The sequence below is a fragment of the Dioscorea cayenensis genome, chromosome 13 (assembly GCF_009730915.1).
Source record: "Dioscorea cayenensis subsp. rotundata cultivar TDr96_F1 chromosome 13, TDr96_F1_v2_PseudoChromosome.rev07_lg8_w22 25.fasta, whole genome shotgun sequence".
In the NCBI taxonomy this organism is placed as follows: Eukaryota; Viridiplantae; Streptophyta; class Magnoliopsida; order Dioscoreales; family Dioscoreaceae; genus Dioscorea; species Dioscorea cayenensis.
Window position 1 is genome coordinate 1,345,057 of NC_052483.1, and position 10,928 is coordinate 1,355,984.

Genomic DNA, 10,928 nt, shown 5'->3' on the forward strand with positions numbered 1-10,928 from the left:
TAGTTACGTATTGCTACTCAATTGAAGTGGGTCCATATAAAAGAAAGCGAAATTTCATCAAGCTTGATTGAGGTACCCTACATTTGAGAAGTTGTGCTTGTAATGGTGGTCATCTTTACAGAGTCACCATGAGAAGTAGTTATTGATGAAGATGAAGGTATCCTGCATTTGAGAAGTGGTGCTTGTGATGGTTGTCTTCCTCATAGAGTTAGCATGAGAAGTAGTTTTCGACGAGGAAGAACATATCTTGCATTTAAAAAGTGGTGCTTGTGATGGTGGTCTTCCTCAAAGAGTCACCACGAGAAGTAGTTGTCGACTAGGATGAAGAATTATCCGTTGTTGCAATACAAGGTCCAAGAGGTGCTAAAGAATGATAAAGAAGCGCCTCAAATCATTTGATCAATTACACGAGTAGTAAGGAAGAAGAATGACATTAGGCTAGCCTATGGTGGTGTAATGGCAACTTTTAGGATAGAAAGAGGAAAAAAAGAAAGAAGAATGGATGTTGGAGATCATAGGCACAGAGGAGAATTTAGGATTCAAGCTACTTTGGTACCATGTTAGAGTAATCAAATTAAATTCAATTGATTATGTGCCCTCATCTATATAGGAAAGCACATGAGTGCCTAATAGGAATAAAAATACAAAGAGAATGACCATAATTAGGAAATACAATAATGCATAATCAGGAAATGATTAAATAGAAAGAAAATATTCTATTCTTAATAGTTATATTATATGATAGTTTATCACATCAATTGCTTCCCTACTAAAATGAACCTTGTCTTTAAGCTCAGTTATAACTGTTAGAATAAATGTACTTAGATGGATATTTGGGTAAAGATCTACCACATCAAAAATGTATCAGATCCCCATGTTTTCTTACAAATTAATCACATTAGCCTTATCTTTAAGCTTCTTCATGATTTTAAATGGACTATATTTTCTTGGTTGATTCTTATTTAAGATTCTAGTAGAGCAACACTCCTTGTGTATGAAAACCATAACTTGTCGTCCTTCTTTCAAGGTCTTGACTCTATGACGCTTATCAACTATCTATTTGAATTCAATATTTGTTTTCTTTTATGTTTTGTTTCATCTTTACCTGAATAGATTGTACATCTTGTACTAATTGAGATATTAGTTGCTTGGCTCCTTACAATAGGCTTTAGCAACTAAACTATAGCTAACGTGTGTTACAGAGGCTTCATATGCTGTCGGACTTCCCAGTAGAACTGTATACAACATTATTAAAGGTATACTTTGTTTAGGCTAGGGCATAGTTCTCGAAAAGATTACATGATGGAAAGGAAAAAAAAAATTGTGTGAAAAGGTTACACCCATCAGGTGCAAGAAGCTCTTCTTTTATACTATAATAGAGTAAATAAATGTGGAAACACAATAATGGAGAATATTACAATACAAATATGGAAACACAATAATGGAGAATATAGAAAAGTAATTATGGAGAATATGTGAGAGAATATTTCTTGTATTAATGCAAACATTTAGTAACACTCTCCCTCAAGTTGGAGAATATATATTATACATTCCCAGCTTGTTACACATAAAAACAAAACAATCCACCATTAGAGTCATAGTGAACATATCTACCATCTGATTATATACTTCTATGATAACCAATCCTTTAGAAGTATGTTTTATGAATACTGAGTGATCTTCCTGACTTCTTCTAAAGTCATAATCTAACATGATATGACTAAATTTCTCAAACTAGGCTTGGGGACTTTTGTAAGGATTATAAATCATCTTTCAATTTGCACACCTTCTCCTATTGAGTAATAAAACCAAGGGGTTGATCCATATATACATCCCTATCAAATTTCCATACAACAATGCATTTTTTACATCAAGTTGGTATATGGGTCACCCACAATTTTTTACTACTAAGAACATAGCGTAGATGGAGTAAAGATGAGTAGTCTCAAAATAGTCTACCTTACAGGTCTAAGTAAAATCCTTGGCTAATAGACGAGATTTATACCAAGAAATGGAATTATCTGATTATATTTAACCGTAAAAACCCATCGGCATGCAACTATGTTTGCATTGAGAGAAGGAGAGACCAACTCCCAGGTATCATGTGAAATAAGAGCACTCATCTCCTTATCAATCTCACTTTTCCAATAAGGATCTTTTTAATGCCTCAATGTGCGTCCTAGGAACAGAAATAGAGGCCAAAGACAAAGCAAAGGTGTGATAGATAGAACTAAGATGATCATAAGTAACAAAATGAGTTATAGGGTAAGGCAAGTGTGTTTACCTTTATAAAGTCCAATGGGCAAGTCAAGATCTCCATCCTGGTTCAATGAAGTAGTAGAGGTAGGTGTAGGAGGTATTAAAGATGGGTTGGGGCATCTGGTATACACAATGAGATGTTGGGATGAGTTAGATGATGTTCCTGTATAAGAGAAAGGGATAGGAGAAGACAGAGGAGGAGGTGGTGAAGTAGAAGAGACTCCAGAATAATAGGTGTGGTCTCAAAGAAGGTAATATCAACATAAATGAATTTACAAGTAAATTAATCATAACAAATATACCCATTTTGTTTGTGAGAGTACCCAAGAAAAATGCACTTAACAGCTTTAGGAGACAATACAATTTGTTAGATTGATGACCTAAGTTATAGATAGAGTAAACATAACCAAACACCCAAAGGATAAGTGCAAAGGGATCTTTATTGGGATAGAGACATGGAAAAGGGTAAATACCATTAAGAACAATTAATGGCATTTGTGTAAATGAGACAGTAAGCAATAAGAATTACATTGCTTTAATATGACGTCAGAACTTTTAGCTAAAAAAGAAGAGTTTGAGCCACCTCAAGAAAAGGTTAGTTCTTACGTTCTGCAACCCCAATTTGTTGAGGAGTATAAGCATACAATGTTTGATGAATCATACCTATTGAATCACAAAAAACAGTAATGTCACGAGAAAGATATTTTGATGCATTATCAGTATGAAGAATATGAATAATAGAATCAAACTGGGTTTTGCCTTCATGACAAAATGATTTATAAATACATATAAGAACTCAACCCAATATTTGAGAAAATAAACCCAAGTCATACAACTGTAATCAATAAAGGACATAAAATATTGAAAATCAAAACAAGAAGCGTCGTGACAAGGACCCCATAACATCTGAATGAATCAAATCAAATGGAGATGAACTTTGTTTGTCAATATGAGAAGGAAAGGTCGTCTAATGGTGCTTACCAAATTAGCAGGCTTCACATTCTCGAACAAGTACAAACTCCGACTTAGACATAGAAGAAACTATATTTTATAGGTTGTGCAAACCTAAATTACCAAGACGACAATGCCATAGATATGGAGAAGGGATAACAATGGACAGAGAAAGATGTGCCAATCCTTAATCCAACTAGTATAACGCTCAATGCTTATGACCTCTACTAATCATCCTCCTAGTCCAGAGATGCTGAAGAATGCAACAATTAGGAAAGAAGGTTGCTTTACAATCTAAGTGTTTTGTAATTTGTCTAATAGGGAGAAGCTAATTGGAAATTGTGGTATGTATAAAACATGATGAAGAGTAAAAGATAAAGATGGTTGAACACTACCTATACCAAAAACAATGGAGGTAGAACCTTTTGCAGTAAAGCATAAGGAATATGGATAGCTAAATGAAGGATTAAAAAGTTGGACTTGTCACTTGTCATATGAGATGCATCCCCTATGTCTAGTAACTATGAATTACTTGAGGCAAAGAAAAGAGCCTAAGAGGATGATGCGGGAGTTAAAGGATTAGAGACATGGAATGACTGTGCTTGATGCAATTGTTCATATTCAACATGAGTAAGGATGATCCAATTAGAATCAACAACAACATTATGTGGATTAACTTGATTTGCCCACTCAGGTTACTAAATTTATCCCAATATTTCTCTGATATATGATTAGTATGCCCACAATGGCTATATTGGCAAGAAATATGTCTTTCCCCTGATCACAATCTCGGCCATGGCCTTGTCCACTACTTCGAGTACTAGCAAAGGCGGATGAAGCTGGAGTAGATAGAGAATTAATTGCTTGGGAGACATGAGAGAGATGAGATAATATAGTGGCAAGAGTTGGAACAAAAGCATCATCTAGAAGTTGATTGTGAATACCACTCAAGGAAAGAGTGAGGCCGGATAAAAATTGTATAACAATCAATATTTCCTCTCATTGTCTCTTTTGAGTAGCTATATCAATAGTGATTGGTTGATACACATTAATCTTATTTAGTAAGCCTTCAACTTAGCCTTAGCATAGTAGTCATTTATGGTCTGATTATCTTCTCTCACTATGAGATATTTCTCATAAACTAGAAATAACTGAGAAATATAATTACTGTGAGAATACATTTCAGCCAAGAAATCTCAAATTTCTTTGGTAGATGATAAGAACATAACAAAAGAACTAATATGTGACTCCATTCTATTCAATAACCATGCCATGAGTGCACCATCATTAGATTCCCAAGACAAATATTAATGATGAAGTGGATTAAAAGTATGTATTTTATTTTTCGCTGGTATACAAGAAAGAGTTTAAAAATAAGATCCCATAATTAATAATTATCACCAACTAATTTTGATAGTAGTATTTACTAGAATTTGGGAATTCTTATCATGAGGAATAGAAAGATAGTAGACATACTTGAGCATATGAACAACCATTTACGAAATCATGGAAGCATCACAAAATTGCTAGCAAGAAAATGATGAAACATACAATGAAGAAATAGTTCTCCAACAACAGATTAGTTCAAACTTCAAGGCACCATGAATATTAACGTTGAAGAGCACACACACAGAGCTGATGGCAATAAACAGATAGGAACAACGCCTTCGTAGAGATAACATTAGGCAAAAACAACGCCAATCAGGAAGTCATTGAAAAACAAAGATTGACACTAGAAAACTATAATAGAGATGGAGAAGAAGAAAACATGGGGGCGATGACGAGGGTAGTTAGCGATAGGAAGGGAAGAGATTGGAGAGTTAGGTTTTTAGGTATATGATTGGAATTTTTGGATTTAATTAAACTTGCTCTAGTACCATTAAAAGATTGCATGATGGAAAGGAAAATGAATATTGTGTGAAAAGGTTCACCCATTAGGTGCAAGGAGCTCCTCTTTTATACTATAATAGAGTAAACAATGTGGAAACACAATAATAGAGAATATTACTATACAAATATGGAAATGCAATAGTGGAAAATATGGAAACGTAATAATGGAGAATATGTTAGAGAATATTTCTTGTGTTAATGTAAATATTCTCTAATAGTCCTAATGCTTTGCCTTCTCTGTGTTAATGCTTCAAATAAAATTGTCAAGGTTTCTACTTCCACTTTTGTTTACTCATTAATTTATGGATTGAAATATTGTTGAAATTAAAAGCAATGCTAAGCTATTTCCATATAGTAATCCATAAATGAATAATAAGAGAAAATCTAGAGCCTATATCTGAAGTTAAGTTTTTGGAACCCATGTAATCAAACCATTTCCTTGATGGACAATTTCAATCAACCATCACAAATACGGAGTCCATACCTCTCTGAGTTCTTGGTGGTCCAATTCATTGACAAATCTCCCCATAGGGTTTTAGGAATTGGCAATGGAGTATAAAGTTTTTTTGTCTGTGGCCTTTAGTAATTTGACATATATAGCACATTTGAACATACTTTCATACATTTTTTTTATGTTGTGGCTAATAGTGCATTTTCTTTAAGCTGGCAATTGTTTTCTCCCTCCACAAATAACCACTTAATCCTTTTCCATGTATATTATGAATGATCATTTCTCTAAGAAAAATTGGGGGATTCAGAGTAAATTACCTTTCAAAGAAAGCTCTCTTATAGAGAGTAATTCTTAGAAGACTATTGAGTGTAGCACTTATTCTAAATTTCTTTGAAATCTTCATCCTTTTTATATAATTCTTTCAATTAATCAAAGGAAATCAAGTTACAAGAAATGTAGTTCTTTTACTTAAAGCATTGGCAATCCTATTTTGATATCCAAATTGATGTCATAAAGTGAAATGGATGTGTTGTAGATAAAAAGACCATCAAACATACATTTTGCTAAGGTGTTTCTAATTATTTTAGTTATTACAAAGCTTGATGATTAGAATACAACACAAGTTGTTTAGGAATTGAGATATATTCAAATTGCTTGAATACTAGATATACAACATAAATTTTGATTTATAATTGGGCTAACATTGTTTGCTTTTACTAAATTCTCGCTAAAATATGCTACTAGCCTCCTTTTTTAAAAAAATAGAGCTCTAGTGCCCATACTATTAGCATCACTACACTTGAAACATTTTATCAAGACTACGTAATGCTAATACTAAAGTAATGTATAACTTCTTAAGTAGAGAAAACCTACTTTCCTCCTTAAGCCCCATTTGAAAATGTTCCTCTTTAAGCAATTTGTTAGTAGAGCTACTATGGTTTTGATGTATGAATTTTTCATAAGATTTGGCAAGTCCATCTAAAACTGTAAGCATTTGTTACTGATTTTTAATAGGCCAATCTCTTATTGGCTGCAATTCCTTATCATTATATTATATTTCTTTTGCACTAATGATGTTACACAAGAAACCGATTGTAAAGTTCGAAACTCACACTTATTCAAATTGATATAAAATTTATCCTAAAGTAACACTTTAAAAATTTTTTTAAGATATATCAAATATCGAGGCTCATTCAAACTATATGTCTGGATATCATAAAAAATATACCATGGCAAATTTTCTAGTGAATGACTTAATGTTTGATTCAGAAGTCTCATAAAAGTACTTAGGGCATTAGATAACCTAAATGGTACCACTAGCCACTCGTATAGGCCCTAATTGGGTATTAATGTAGCTTTCTATTCATCTCGAAGGCAAATTTGAATATGATGATAACCACACCTTAAATTTATATTGGAGAATACGTTTTATCCATGTAAGTTGTTAAATAGATCTCCCAATTGAGGGTCTAAAAGCTAGTGCCTTAATATAATCCTACATATAGTTTGATTGTATGTATACATTCTCCAGCTTCTATCATTTTAAGGATCAAATAAAGCTAGTATAGAACAAGGATTCAAACTCTCTTAGATCAATCCTTTATTTAGCAATTTCTCTACTTATAGAATGGTGTCTATTAGATTTTCTATTTTGGTACTAGTGGGCCCTATATGGGCTCTATATGGGCTTAGGGGTCTTACACCAAAAAATCTCAAGACTTAGTGGCTTAACCCCTATAACTATATATAAACCCATTACACTTCTATCACACAACTAATGTGGTACTATATTTCCGACAGTGTCATCCTTAAGATTTATTCTATAATTAAGATGATTGAGTAGGAATGCTACTGGCACGAAATTTATATGATGCTTCACATCCCTCATGGGTAGTAAACCTGTTGGTAATTACTCTACAATAAGCTTCTAATATCCTTGCCAAATAGCCCAAATAGAAATTAAGATAGCCAAATATATGTCCTTTTAGCCTTCTTAATCTCCTTGTCCATGATTTTTTTTTTTTGAAGAAATAACATCATGGTTTGATATTATAGATGCTGAATGACAACTACCATTGTTTTTCACTTAACCTTTAGCCATTTTTAGAATAAGTAGAAAAGTGATCTTAATCCTATCCTTCATCAACTTGAAAATGTTTTCCTTTTTCTTATGCCTAACATCCATATCAAATTGGCAGTCTTCCAAACAAGATGTGGTAAGCAATCATATCTATAAGATCACAACATACTTCGTTATGGTGGTACATTTCAATTGATAAAGGCATCTTGTTAGTTAGTCCTTTTACCTCCTTCCTCCACCTTTTTTCTATTTGCTAAAGGAGCTAAGATATAGCTAAACAATAAGGATAAAAAATGAAATTCAAAGCCAAAAGATAAGAGGTTCATGTCCACACCAATGAATGAATACAAAAAAAATTCCAACATCTTTAAACTTAATTACATTTCCATAGAACATGTTTTGTACTTTTCAAATCCAACCCACAAAAAACACATTGCATTAAAGGTCCTATGTTAATTCTTTTCAAATAAGCATATGAAGAACTCATGCCATGAACTAATCTCCAAATGAACACTGTAACTCATAGAGGGATTTGTAATCTCCATAAGTGTTGCAACTAGTCCACTTATTAGAGTTTTGGATTCCTTGATTAAAATGATTATAAATCACAAAAGTAGTTTTCATCAGTAAACAAATAATCATCAATACCTAGTGATTGGCAGTGAATGGATCAAATCTACACTTGCTTTATCTTGACTATTCAACATGAGGACCAAATAATTCACTAAGAATGTTATGATTTAATGAATTCCCATTGGTAATATCATTGATGGTCATATTCTCCAATAGATAATCTATGTTAACACAAGTGGGTTTGAATGCCACTGGGATATCAAAACACCATGGATTTGTCTAAATGTCACTTAAACAAATTTGGATTGCAAACATAATCCAAAAATTAGATTTGTTAATATTAGCTTTTTTGCAAATAGTTTAGTAAACTAAGTAGATTTAGATAAGATAGAATGTTTACAAATATTGAGCTTCCTATATTATATCATGAAAATGTGAACCCAATGCTTATTATTAGAAGTGAGAATAGAAAAAAAGACATTATTAGCCAATAGAGCAAACTTTGAAATGTCTCATGTTTATGATTGCCAAACCCTCCTCAACTCTAGCAAGTGCAGTAGTGTTCCATCCAATAGAATGCCAACCACTTTAATTCTTGCTCTTTCCTATAAAAATTTCCTAATAAGCTTGGATATCTTGTCTAGCATAGAGTCAGGAAAATCAAATGCAGAAAGATGGTAAATGGGAATTGCGAAAGAGAACTATTGATTAGAATTGCCCTACCAACAATTAAAATAACTACCTGGTTCCAAGTTTTAATTGTATTATCTACCCTCTCAAGCAAATGATGGCATTAATTAATAGTAAGACTTATGGGAGAGAAAGTAGCATCAAGATACTTACAAGGGATAGACCGTAAGTTTATGTCGAGCCTGGCTTAAATTACAAAAATAATTTTCTTATTGAGCCAGGAAAAAATTTGAATGGTGGATTTATTATTATTAGGCTCTTATAAATATCTAGACAAAGATTATAGTTATTGGTTGTAGCTCTAGAGGCGCTAGTAATAATAATAAGGTCATCAACAAACATAAGATAACTGAAGTTCTTATTCAGTCAATTGTAAAAATCAGGGATCATATTAATTCTCATTTGCCTGCCATAATCTCTGTCATTGATATCCCCCTCAAATTGATGTTGGGTGATTAACAAGCATCAATTTTTCTACAAGAAAATGATGTCGGTTTTTATAAATCAGTGGTGAGATGTGGAAATGAGATGATATGAGAGTCATATACTTCATGAATGGAGTAACAATCCACTTCAATATGCTTGGTACGCTCTTAAAACATTGGGTTAGCAATGATCTAAATTGCACTAATGTTATCTGCATAGAGTGGAGTAGGCTCAATTTGAGAAAACCCAAGCTTACTCAACATTCCATGAAGCTAAACAATTTCATAACATGTAGAGGACATAACACAGTACTCAGACACTACAGAAGGTTTAGACACCCGATCTTTTTCTTTCCTTTTCTAAGAAAAAAGAGAGTTACCAATAAACACGCACCAACCAGTAACTGAACATCTAGTATAGAACAACAAGCCCAATCAGCATCGCTATATATAACCAAACAAATAGGTTGGTATATTGGAAAGAAAAGATCCCAGGTAGAAGTGCCTTTCAAATAGCTAACAATGCAAAGAACAGTTGCTAGATGAAGGTGCTTAGGTGATTACATAACTTGACTAACTTGTTGAACAACAAAGGAAATATTAGTCAACTAGTAGATAGTTTAGGATGCCCACAAGTTGTCAGTATAAAGATGGATCAGATAGAAAATCAGCCCTCATCATGAAGATATTTAACATTCACTTCTAAAAGAATATCAATTGATCAACCATTTTGAAGACTAGCCAAAGCAATTAACACCGAAATATGTCTATATTGGTTTAAGAAAATGCCAATTGAGGCAAAATGTACCTTAAGACATAGAAAATACTGTTAAGGACCCAAGTCTTTCATATGAAAACAAGGTCTTAGTGGCTCAACCCCTATATCTATATATAAACCCATTACACTTCTATCACACAACCGATGTGGTACTATATTTCCAACAAGATCAATTCAGAATCAGTCTTGGTAATGATAATATCATCAACATAAACTAGAAGCATGACAATTCCTTTTGGTGTCTTGTAAAGAAACAAAGAGGAATCATACCAACTTTGAACAAATGAGATATGAAGAAGTGTGAAATGAAGCTTATCAAACCAAGCTCCTGGAGCTTGTTTTAAACCATATAGAGAAGGTTTCAACTTACAAACATTAGATGAAGGTGTACCAAATAACCTTGATGGTGAAGTCTTGCAAATTACTTCTTTAAGATCCCCATGTAAAAAGACATTCTTGACATCCATCTGTCACAATGATCATAGCTCAGAAGCAGAATTAGCTTGAACAAGTCGCATTATTGTCATCTTTGCTACTGGTGCAAATGTCTCCTCCTAATTTATTCCACATTCATGTCTATTATCGAGTGTTATCAACCTCACTTTATATCTATCAAGTGAGCCATCAAACCTTAGATTAATAGAATATACCCATTTACATCAAATGGGCTTAACATCATTAGGACACGGAGCAATTTTTCAAGTATGATTCTCCTGGAAAGCCTGAAGTTCTTCTTGCATACCTTTTACCCAACATGTATGTTTAATTGCATGTGAATAAGAAGTAGAAATTGAAGTATCAGCCAAAGTGTCAAAAAATTCATACCTCTCT